This window comes from Phocoena sinus, chromosome 14 (genome assembly GCF_008692025.1).
Source record: "Phocoena sinus isolate mPhoSin1 chromosome 14, mPhoSin1.pri, whole genome shotgun sequence".
Lineage (NCBI taxonomy): Eukaryota > Metazoa > Chordata > Mammalia > Artiodactyla > Phocoenidae > Phocoena > Phocoena sinus.
In genome coordinates, this window is record NC_045776.1 from 22,235,547 (window position 1) to 22,248,439 (window position 12,893).

General features: G+C 42.6%; 1 pseudogene; it reads left to right on the plus strand.

Moving 5' to 3' along the window:
* Positions 1-259: 259 nt before the first annotated feature.
* LOC116764982 lies at positions 260-12,595 on the plus strand (annotated as a pseudogene).
* Positions 12,596-12,893: the final 298 nt, after the last annotated feature.

Sequence of the window (12,893 nt, forward strand, 5' to 3'; positions counted from 1 at the left end):
ATTTATTGGCTATCTGCTCTCTGATCATTGTTCTAGATACATAAAGCTCTCTTTCCTTAGTTGATTTCTTGTATTACAGTAAAAGAACTGAGATCCAAAGAGTTATTAAGACTTGCCTGATACCACAGTGAGAGTTACTATCAGGGCCAGGATTAGAAACCAGAGGCTGGTAATGAAGTCTTAGGCCCACATTGTTTTCACAGTCATTTCTTACTCATCAAGCAGGAAAAGTCCTGTTTGGGCGAACTCCTGCCAGACCATGCGGAAAGAAGATGGTTCCTCCCTTCATCAGCATCATGAAAGGGTCCTGAAAACTGCCATCTCCCACTCATGCCCCCACCTCCATGGGTCTGCAGAAGGTGCTACAGAGCACTTGATGAAATTTTAAAATACAGGGCGTTGAAAAAAATGACAAGGAACAAAAAGATCTAATCGCATGCTTTCATTTTACACTGGAAAAGACTTGAGACCCAATAAAACTAAGTAATTAGCCCAAAGTCACAAAAAAAGACAGGAGAAATATGACTCCTATTCTAGGGCCCACATTCCAGGGTATTACAGGCAAGAGACCAAGAGTTCTATTTTTTCCGTTATCTTTTATGTTTTGGAAACTATAGGTCAGTGGTTCTCAAACCTAAGCAAATGTCAAAACCATCTGGATAGGGCTTCCCTGGTGGCGCAGTGGTTGAGAGTCCGCCTGCCGATGCAGGGGACACGGGTTCGTGCCCTGGTCCGGGAAGATCCCACATGCCGCGGAGCGGCTGGGCCCGTGAGCCATGGCCGCTGAGCCTGCGCGTCCGGAGCCTGTTGCTCCGCAACAGGAGAGGCCACAACAGTGAGAAGCCCGCGGACCGCAAAAACAAAACAAAACCATCTGGATAGCTTCTTAAAGGATAGAAGAAGGGATCACATCCCAGAGTGGCTGATTCAGAGGTCTGAATTGGGGCCCAAGTTTCTGCCTTTCTAACAAATTTCCAGTGATGCCGATTCTGCTGGTCCAAAGACCCCATTCTGAGGACCCCCTTTGTAGAACTGATGCTGGTTTCAATACTTTCATGTTCAGTACCAAAGTTCCTCCTTCCACTCTGGTGGCAAAAGGAGTATAAATTCTTATCTGACTTCCTTGGGATTGCAAATGTGGAAACAAATACTCCTGGACCAGTGTAGTAATGGTATGGACTCTTACTGGGAAACTTTTGGACATAACCTGCGCCATCAGTGACAGGGCCTCGGTGACCAAGGGATTCTTCATTTTGTCTACTCCACATTCTTTCAGAGCAGCTACTAGCAACCTGTCCATCTGAGCAGTGCTTCTCAACCTTTTCCATGTTAGCATGTACCTAAAAAAGGTTAATGTTTGTACAGCACTGCAGTGAAAATATAGGCTCTATGTGGCCAGAAGCAGCCTGCCAATGTGTTCTGGACACCCCAGACTCCATGGCTAAAGGGATGAATATTTTTTTCTACCTGAACTGATTCATGGCACATGGTTGGGAAGCTCTGTTATATAATCACAGCAAGCAGGACAGCTGAGGCTTCAGTACTAAGATAACACATTTTAAACATAGAAGACCTACCAATATTACTAGTCCCCTTCTTATTAATGATAGCAATGGAATCCCAATTATCAGAAGTAATTAAAATACAAGAATCTTAAGCAAGGATTAAGAAAGAGTCATTCAGAGGATGAACATCTTTGCTACATAGTAACTAAGGATATTAGAAATTGGGATTCCTTCCCAGTTCTTAAACTCTGTGCCCAAATCTTAAGGTATTGTGTCTTTTTTTACTGTATGAGAATTTTGACTCATTTTTTCATGTCATTAAAACCCCCTTGATGCTGATTTCACTGAATATAAGAAAGCACTGCATGTTAGATGTACCATTACAGGATGTATCACTAAGAAATAATTCTGCCAATAAAAGAACATGGTCCAATGCTTCTGTATCATCTAAAAGCAGAAGTTTATAGAAGGAGCTCTTTTAAGCTCACTTAAACTTAGCCAGTTTCCATACATCACTCTGGGCATCCAGCAAGAGGAAAAATAAGCCAATTCTATCACTACTTCACATTCTGCATCTGACTCTTAACAGTCACTTCATGCCTCCTCCATCACAGGTGTTCATTTCTACTCTGTGCCATGACTCAGTTCATCAAAATTCATTTTTAAATTGATGAACTGTTATCTCTAGGATATTCTGCCAGGTCCCTAACATGCATTCATTCTGCAAGTTCTGATGTCCATGCCTGCCGCAAAATGACCACTAGAGCCCAATATCACTGGCCTATTATGATTGCAAGATGTACCCTAATTCATACATGTAAAAGTATTTCTTAAATGTGTCTCGGAGTTGATGAAATATGGAAATTTCATTTACTATTGCTGAGAGTTCACAGGAAAGCAATGCCCCGAGTTTAAGGACAACCACACTTTTGTTTACAGAAGGGCACCCTTTCTCAATGTAACAAAGCCCTTTTATGAGAGTAAAAACCTTGTTTTATTAAAAAAGTTTTGGAGTGTACTTTTGAAGGAAACTCTCCTTTTGAGAGCGAAGGAAACCACACCTCGAAATCCTGAGCTGCTCACACTGATGCTGCCTCAGGAAGATTCCTGCCATAGATGATTCTAGTCAACTGCTTGGGGAGCATACAAGGCTCAGCAAACTCAGCCTTCTGAACGTATGAGACTTATTTTTTGATATGCAGTGTAATATTTATGTGTCAAACTTTTTCACCTGAGCCTACAAGGTTGGAATAAAACCCTTCCACCTCAGCTTACTTCCAACAGGACTCCTGACTGAGAGCGATGCTAGAGCCTATCCCAGGTTGGAATAAAACCCTTCCATCTCAGCTTACTTCCAACAGGACTCCTGACTGAGAGCGATGCTAGACAGTCACCATGGGAAGCACTCTTTTCTGAGTGAAATAAAAATCCAGGCTGCTACCCTACTAAAATAGTCTTCATTCAACAAGTACCTTGCCTGGGGAGTAACTTCCATGTGCTCAGAACCCTATTTATTTTTATTTTTATTTTATTTATTTATTTTTTTTGCGTTACGCGGGCCTCTCACTGCTGTGGCCTCTCCTGTTGCGGACACGCAGGCTCAGCAGCCATGGCTCACGGGCCCAGCCGCTCCGCGGCATGCGGGATCCTCCCGGACCGGGGCACGAACCCATGTCCCCTGCATCGGCAGGCGGACTCTCAACCACCGTGCCACCAGGGAAGCCCCCAATCAGCACCCTTTTTAAGTCAGAGTTGCTGAGGAGTGAGGGTTACAGATTATTATAGTAAAGACAGGGAGTCCTTCCATCAAGGAGCTGATGCTTTGACAGAGAAAACAAGGCTTGCACACAGGAAATAAAGAAAAGTCTAAGATTTATATCCATCTCAAATCTCCAATCAAACGTGAAGAAGTTGTACAGATGCCAAGCAGTAAACAGTGTGAGTGCAGTACTGACTGGAGTTATCAGGAAACATTCTGCAGTGAGCATGGGCAGAGCCAGCTCCTGAAGGATGCACAGAATTCAGTTACACAGAAGGACAGCTCAAAGGAAACAAACAAATTTCGGAGATGGGGACACTGGACAGACATTTACAAATGGAGTTTGGTAGACATATGCAGAAAATCCAGTTTGCACATGTGTTATCCTAAGCAAAACAAGTATGGAAGTGTAAAAAATTAACATGGAGATTATTCCACAGACAGAAGAATCTTTATCATCCTGGCCAGAAGGGTTGGCAAGGCTATGGAATAAAGTCTAAAACACAAGTGTCATAAAAACACAATAGAGGAGCTTCAAGATGGCGGAAGAGTAAGATGTAGAGATCACCTTCCTCCCCACAAATACATCAGAAATACATCTACACGTGGAACAACTCCTACAGAACACCTACTGAATGCTGGCAGAAGACCTCAGACCTCCCAAAAGGCAAGAAACTCCCCATGTACGTGGGTAGGGCAAAAGGAAAAACAGAGACAAAAGAATAGGGACGGGACCTGCACCAGTGGGAGGGAGCTGGGAAGGAGGAAATGTTTCCACACACGTGGAAGCCCCTTCGCGGGCGGAGACTGCGGGTGGTGGAGGGGGGAAGCTTCGGAGCCGCGGAGGAGAGCGTAGCCACAGGGGTGCGGAGGGCAAAGCGGAGAGATTCCCGCACAGAGGATCGGCGCCGACCGGCACTCACCAGCCCGAGATGCTTGTCCGCTCACCCGCCGGGGCGGCCGGGGCTGGGAGCTGAGGCTCAGGCTTCGGTCGGATCCCAGGGAGAGGACTGGGGTCGGCTGCGTGAACACAGCCTGAAGGTCCTAGAGTGCCACAGCTAGCTGGGAGGGAGTCTGGAAAATTGTGGAACTGCCGAAGAGGCAAGAGACATTTTTTTGCCTCTTTGTTTCCTGGGGCACGAGGAGAGGGGATTAAGAGTGCTGCTTAAAGGAGCTCTGGAGACGGGCGCGAGCTGCGGCTATCAGTGCAGACCCCAGAGACAGGCATGAGATGCAAAGGCTGCTACTGCCGCCACCAAGAAGCCTGTGTGCGAGCACAGGTCACTCTCCACACCTCCCCTCCCGGGAGCCTGTGCAGCCCGCCATGGCCAGGGTCCTGTGATCCAGGGACAACTTCCCAGGAGAACACATGGCAGGACTCAGGCTGCTGCAACGTCACACGGGCCTCTGCCGCCGCAGGCTCACCCCGCATCACGCCCCTCCCTCCCCCCGGCCTGAGTGAGCCAGAGCCCCCGAATCAGCTGCTACTTTAACCCCATCCTGTCTGAGCGAAGAACAGACGCCCTCAGGTGACCTTCACGCAGAGGCGGGTCCAGATCCAAAGGTGAACCCCAGGAGCTGTGCAAACAAAGTAGAGAAAGGGAAGTTTCTCCCAGCACCTCAGGAGCAGCGGATTAAATCTCCACATTCAACCTGATGTACCCTGCATCTGTGGAATACCTAAATAGACAAGGAATCATCTGAAATTGAGGAGGTGGACTTTGGGAGCAACTATATACATATTTTTTCCCTTTTTCTCTTTTTGTGAGTGTGTATGTGTATGCTTCTGTGTGTGATTTTGTCTGTATAGCTTTGCTTTTACCATTTGTCTTAGGGTTCTGTCTGTCCGTTTTTATTTTTTTAGTATAGTTTTGGTGCTTGTTATCATTCATGGATTTGTTTTTTGGTTTGGTTGCTCTCTTCTTTCTTTATTATTACTTAAAAACTTTTAATAATTATTTTTTATTTTAATAACTTTTTATTTTATCTTCTTCTTTCTTTCTTTCTTTTTTCTCTCCCTTTTATTCTGAGCCGTGTGGATGACAGGCTCTTGGTGCTCCAGGCAGGTGTCAGGGCTGTGCCTCTGAGGTGGGAGAGTCAGTTTCAGTACATTGGGCCACAAGAGACCTCCCAGCTCCACGTAATATCAAACGGCAAAAATCTCCCAGAGATTTCCATCTCAACGCCAAGACCCAGCTCCACTCAACGACCAGCAAGCCACAGTGGTGGACACCCTACGACAAACAACTAGCAAGACAGGAACACAATCCCACCCATCAGCAAAGTGGCTGTCAAAATTCATAATAAGGTCACAGACACCCCAAAACACACCATCAGACGTGGACCTGCCCACCAGAAAGCCAAGATCCAGCCTCATCCACCGGAACACAGGCATTATTCCCCTCCACCAGGAAGCCTACACAACTCACTGAACCAACCTTAGCCACTGGGGGCAGACACCAAAAAAAAAAAAAGGTAAATACAAACCTGCAGCCTCTGAAAAGGAGACGCCAAACACAGTTAGTTAAGCAAAATGAGAAGACAGAGAAACACACAGACGATGAAGGAGCAAGAGAAAAAATTACCACACCTACAAATGAAGAGGAAATAGGCAGTCTACCTGAAAAAGAATTCAGAATAATGATAGTAAAGATGATCCAAAATCTTGGACATAGAATGGAGAAAATACAAGAAACGTTTAACAAGACCTAGAAGAACTAAAGAGCAAACAAACTGATGAAAAACACAATAAATGAAATTTAAAATTCTCTGGAAGGTATCAATAGCAGAATAACTGAGGCAGAAGAATGGATAAGTGACCTGGAAGATAAAAGAGTGGAAATAACTACTGCAGAGCAGAATAAAGAAAAAACAATGAAAAGAATTGAGAACAGTCTTAGAGACCTCTGGGACAACATTAAATGCACCACTATTTGAATTATAGGGGTCCCAGAAGAAGAGAAAAAGAAAAGGACTGAGAAAATAGTTGAAGACATTATAGTTGAAAACTTCCCTAATATGGGAAAGGAAATAGTTAACCAAGTCCAGGAAGCATAGAGAGTCCCATACAGGATAAATCCAAGGAGAAACACGCCAAGACACATATTAATCAAACTATCAAAAATTAAATACAAAGAAAAAAATATTAAAAGCAGCGAGGGAAAAACAACAAATAACATACAAGGGAATCCCCATAAGACTAACAGCTGATCTTTCAGCAGAAACTCTGCTAGCCAGAAGGGAGTGGCAGGACATATTTAAAGTGATGAAGGAGGAAAATCTACAACCAAGATTACTCTACCCCACAAGGATCTCATTCAGATTCGATGGAGAAATTAAAAGCTTTACAGACAAGCAAAAGCTAAGAGAATTTAGCACCAACAAACCAGCTTTACAACAAATGCTAAAGGAACTTCCCTAAGCAGGAAACACAAGAGAAGGAAAAGACCTGCAATAACAAACCCAAAACAATTAAGAAAATGGTAATAAGAACATACATGCCAAAAATTACCTTAAATGTAAATGGATTAAATGCTCCAACTAAAGAAATTGACTGGCTGAATGGATACAAAAACAAGACCTGTATATATGCTGTCTACAAGAGACCCACTTCAGACCTAGGGACACATACGGACTGAAAGGGAGGGGATGGAAAAAGATATTCCATGCAAATGGAAATCAAAAGAAAGCTGGAGTAGCAATTCTCACATCAGACAAAATAGACTTTAAAACAAAGACTATTATAAGAGACAAAGAAGGACACTACATAATGATCCAGGGATCAATCCAAGAAGAAGATATAACAATTGTAAATATCTGTGAACCCAACATAGGAGCACCTTGATACATAAGGCAAATACTAACAGCCATAAAAGGGGAAATCGACAGGAACACAGTCAGAGTAGGAGGCTTTAATAGCCCACTTTCACCAAGGGACAGATCATCCAAAATGAAAGTAAATAAGGAAACACAAGCTTTAAATGATACATTAAACAAGATGGACTTAATTGATATTTATAGGACATTCCATCCAAAAACAACAGGATATACTTTCTTCTCAAGTGCTCATGGAAAATTCTCCAGGATACATCACATCTTAGGTCACAAATCAAGCCTTAGTAAAGTTAAGAAAATTGAAATCCTATCACGTATCTTTTCCGACCACCACGCTATGAGACTAGATATCAAGTACAGGAAAAAATCTGTAAAAAATAAAAACACATGGAGGCTAAACAATACAATACTAAATAACCAAGAGATCACTGAGGAAATCAAAAAATACCTGGAAACAAATGAAAATGAAATCACCACGACCCAAAACCTATGGGATGCAGCAAAAGCTGTTGTAAGAGGGAAGTTTATAGCAATAAAATCCTACCTTTAGAAACAAGAAACATCTCAAATAAACAACCTAATCTTACACCTAAAGCAGTTAGAGAAAGAAGAACGAAAAAAAACCCCCAAAGTTAGCAGAAGGAAAGAAATCATAAAGATCAGATCAGAAATAAATGAAAAAGAAATGAAGGAAATGAAAGCAAAGATCAATAAAACTAAAAGCTGGTTCTTTGAGAAGATCAGCAAAATTGATAAACCATTAGCCAGACTCAACAAGAAAAAAAGGAAGAAGACTCAAATCAGCAGAATTAGAAAAAAATAAAAGGAGAAGTAACAACTGGCACTGCAGAAATACAAAGGATCATGAGAGATTACTACAAGCAACTATATGCCAACAAAATGGACAATCTGGAAGAAATGGACAAATTCTTAGAAATGCACAACCTTCCCATACTGAAGCAGGAAGAAATAGAAAATATGAACAGACCAATCACAAGCACTGAAATTGAAACTGTTATTAAAAATTTTCCAACAAACAAAAGCCCAGGACCAGATGGCTTCACAGGTGAATTCTATCACACATTTAGAGAAGAGCCAACACCTATCCTTCTCAAACTCTTCTAAAATATAGTAGAAGGAAGAACACTCCCAAACTCATTCTACGAGGCCACCATCACCCTGATACCAAAAGCAGACAAAGATGTCACAAAGAAAGAAAACTACAGGCCAATATCACTGATGAACATAGATGCAAAAATACTCAACAAAATACTAGCAAACAGAATCCAACAGCACACTAAAAGGATCATGCACCAGGATCAAGTGGGGTTTATGCCAGGAATGCACGGATTCTTCAATATATGCAAATCAATCAATGTGATACACCACATCAACAAATTGAAGGAAAAAAACCATATGATCATCTTAATAGATGCAGAGAAATCTTTTGACAAAATACAACACACATTTATGATAAAAACCCTGCAGAAAATAGGCATAGAGGGAACTCTCCTCAACCTAATAAAGGCCATATGTGACAAACCTACAGCCAACATCGTCCTCAATGTTGAAAAACTGAAACCATTTGCACTAAGATCTGGAACAAGACAAGGTTGCCCACTCTCACCACTATTATTCAACATAGTTTTGGAAGTTTTAGCCACAGCAATCAGAGAAGAAAAAGAAATAAAAGGAATCCAAATTGGAAAAGAAGAAGTAAAGCTGTCACTGTTTGCAGATGACATGATACTGTGCATAGAGAATCCTAAAGATGCTACCAGAAAACTACTAGAGCTAATCAATGAATTTGGTAAAGTAGCAGGATACAAAATTAATGCACAGAAATCTCTTGCATTCCTGTACACTAATGATGGAAAATCTGAAAGTGAAATTAAGAAAACATTCCCATTTACCACTGCAACAAATAGAATAAAATACCTAGGAATAAACCTCCGTAAGGAGGTAAAAGACCTGTACTCAGAAAACTGTAAGACACTGATGAAAGTAGTCAAAGATGACACAAACAGATGGAGAGATATACCACATTCTTGGATTGGAAGAATCAACATTGTGATAATGATTCTAATACCCAAAAGCAATCTACAGATTCAATGGAATCCCTATCAAACTACCACTGGCATTTTTCACAGAACTAGAACAAAAAATTTCACAATTTGTATGGAAACACAAAAGACCCCGAATAGCCAAACCAATCTTGAGAAAGAAAAACGGACCTGGAGGAATCAGGCTCCCTGACTTCAGACTATACTACAAAGCTACAGTAATCAAGACAGTATGGTACTGGCACAAAAACAGAAATATAGACCAATGGAACAGGATAGAAAGCCCAGAGATAAACCCACGCACATATGGTCACCTTAACTTTGATAAAGGAGGCAAGAATATACAATGGAGAAATGACAGCCTCTTCAATAAATGGCGTTGGGGAAACTGGACAGCTACATGTAAAAGAATGAAATTAGAACACTCCCTAACACCATACACAAAAATAAACTCAAAATGGATTAAAGACCTAAATGTAAGGCCAGAAACTATCAAACTCTTAGAGGGAAACATAGGCAGAACACCCTATGACATAAATCACAGCAAGATCCTTTTTACCCACCTCCTAGAGAAATGGAAATAAAAATAAACAAATGGGACCTAATGAAACTTAAAAGCCTTTGCACAGCTAAGGAAATCATAAGCAATATGAAAAGACAACCCTCAGAATGGGAGAAAATATTTGCAAATGAAGAAACTGACAAAGGATTAATCTCCAAAACAAACAAGCAGCTCATGCAGCTCAATATCAAAAAAACAATTAACCCCATCCAAAAATGGGCAGAAGACCTAAATAGACATTTCTGCAAACAAGATATACAGATTTCCAACAAACACATGAAAGAATGTTCACCATCACTAATCATTAGAGAAATGCAAATCAAAACTACAATGAGATATCATCTCACACTGGTCAGAATGGCCATCACCAAAAAATCTACAAACAATAAATGCTGGAGAGGTTGTGGAGAAAAGCGAACCCTCTTGCACTGTTGGTGGGAATTTAAATTGATACAGCCACTAAAGAGAATAGTATGCAGGTTCCTTAAAAAACTAAAAGTAGGGTTCCCTGGTGGCGCAGTGGTTGACAGTCCGCCTGCCGTTGCAGGGGACACGGGTTCATGCCCTGGTCCGGGAAGATCCCACATGCCGCGGAGTGGCTGGGCCCATGAGCCATGGCCGCTGAGCTTATGCGTCTGGAGCCTGTGCTCTGCAACGCAAGAGGCCACAGCAGTGAGAGGCCTGCGTACCGCAAAAAAAAAAAAACCACACAAAAAAAACTAAAAGTAGAACTACCATGCAACCCAGCCATCCCACTACCAGGCAAATACCCTGAGAAAACCATAATTCAAAAAGAGTCATGTACCACAATGTTCATTGCAGCTCTATTTACAATAGCCAGGACATGGAAGCAACCTAAGTGTCCATCAACAGATGAATGGATAAAGAAGATGTGGCACACATATACAATGGAATATTACTCAGCCATAAAAAGAAACAAAATTGCGTTATTTGTAGTGAGGTGGATGGACCTAGAGTCTGTCATACAGAGTGAAGTAAGTCAGAAAGAGAAAAACAAATACCATATGCTAACACATATATATGGAATCTAAATAAATAAATAAATTTCAAAAAAATGGATATGAAGAACCTAGGGGCAAGACGTGAATAAATATGCAGACCTACTAGAGAATGGACTTGAGGATATGTGGAGGGGCAGGGGTAAGCTGGGACAAAGTGAGAGAGTGGCATGGACATATATACAGTACCAAATGTAAAACAGCTAGCTAGTGGGAAGCAGCCGCATATGAAAGGGAGATCAGCTTGGTGTTTTGTGACCACCTATAGAGGTGGGATATGGAGGGTGGGAGGGAGGGAGATGCAAGAGGGAAGAGATATGGGGATATATGTATATGTATAACTGATTCACTTTGTTATAAAGCAGAAACTAACACACCATTGTAAAGCAATTATACTCCAATAAAGATGTTAAAAAAAACCCACAATAGTCCTCAGATAGTTTTCCCATCTTCCAGGGATGCGTGAGGCGTAACAACGGCTCGAGTGAAAACACACTGAATGAATATGTTCTATACAACCAAATGTAATTACTTTTAGTTGTGTACACCTAAACACAATCAACTAACTTATACCCATATTACCACAAGTAATCTTGTGGCATTCATACCTCAGGCACGTTTTCCACGTAAGTCAACTTTAGTCCCTCAACAAGAAGTTGTATTCTCCAAATGTTATCTCAATGTTTTGATGTCAGGCATCTCTTATTACAAAATATATACATATTTCAGTTAAGAATCTCCAATACTATCTCATTAGCCTCGTGGTTCTCAACCGGGAAGAATCCTGCCCCTCTCTGCTCCTTCCACAAGACATTTGGGAAGGTCTGGAGACGTTTTTGGTTGTCCCAACTGGGGAAAGAGATGCTACTGGCCAGGGATGCTGTTAAACATCTTACAACACACAGGACGGCCCCTCACAACAAAGAATCATCTGGTTAAAAATATCAACAGTGCCAGCTTTGAGAAACCCTGCTCAACTCCTAACAGTTTATATGCTAAAAAAATCAACCAGCCTCAAAAATGTAACTTCCTCCCCTTGCTCTCCCCTGGATATTTTAAGAAATTGCCGAGAAGTTATCTCAAATGTTTTTTTTTTTTTCCCCAAGCCAAGTATTTTCAAGTTCAAGTAGCAAGATATCTCATAAACCATGGTTTTAAAAATGAGAGTAAATTATTGTATATAAAAAGAAGGCTGCGAGGGGCTGGAGTCCAGGGCAGACCCTGCCCATGTCCGCCCCAGGCCGTGCTGCACCCCATACCATGCGGCCCCTACCTGTGGCTGCTCACATGGCATTGCGGCCCAAGTGACATCCTGAGGCCATGGGACCTCACCAAAACATGACAGTATGACCACTCTCGTGTCCAACTCTCCTCAGAGGAGCGTGGTATTGGTAAAGTGGGTCTGGCCAGCGGTTAAGCAGGCGAGGATGCTGACAGCCTCCGGAGCTGCGGACGGCATCGCCCGGCCCAGGTGGCATCCAAGCTGCGAGGCTCATGGACCAGCCCGGGCTCTCGCTGGAGAAAAGGGCCATCAGGGAGGCTTGGGAGGAGCGTGGCTACCACCTGGCCCTCTTTGATCTGATCAGCAACCGGGTAGCCACATCCAAGTCTGGCGTGGGACTGACTGCTCCAGCCAGAATACGTTCTCTGCAGAGGTGACACACGCTCCGTATGGCAGCATGGGGGGATAGGGTCGGGTGCCTGGCAGAGGAGGCTGAGCTCACTGAGGTGTGCACCTGCCCCTGGATGACGCCCAGGCCTGTACAGATAACCTGGATGTCCCCAAGACCCTTGGGGTCATCTTTGATGTTGGACGATTCCTCAACCATGTGACCCCTGAAGTCCAGTGGTAGCTGTATCCAAGGCTGCTTAACTCAAAAACTCAGTGGCATTAGGTTTCCAGAGAGGCTTCTAAGTGATTTTTTTTTTTTTTTTTGGCTCTATCCTCATAGTCACTGCAGCAAACGGAAAAACGTCCCCTCCCCACCCCCAAACTCACATCCTAATCCTTGAAACCTGGAACTATTACTCTATATAGTACAAGATGGTTTTTATAGATATGACTCAGTTAACTATCTTGACATGGGGAGATTTTCCTGGACTACCCAGGCGGACTCTACATGGACTCACATGTATCCTTATAAGAGGTAG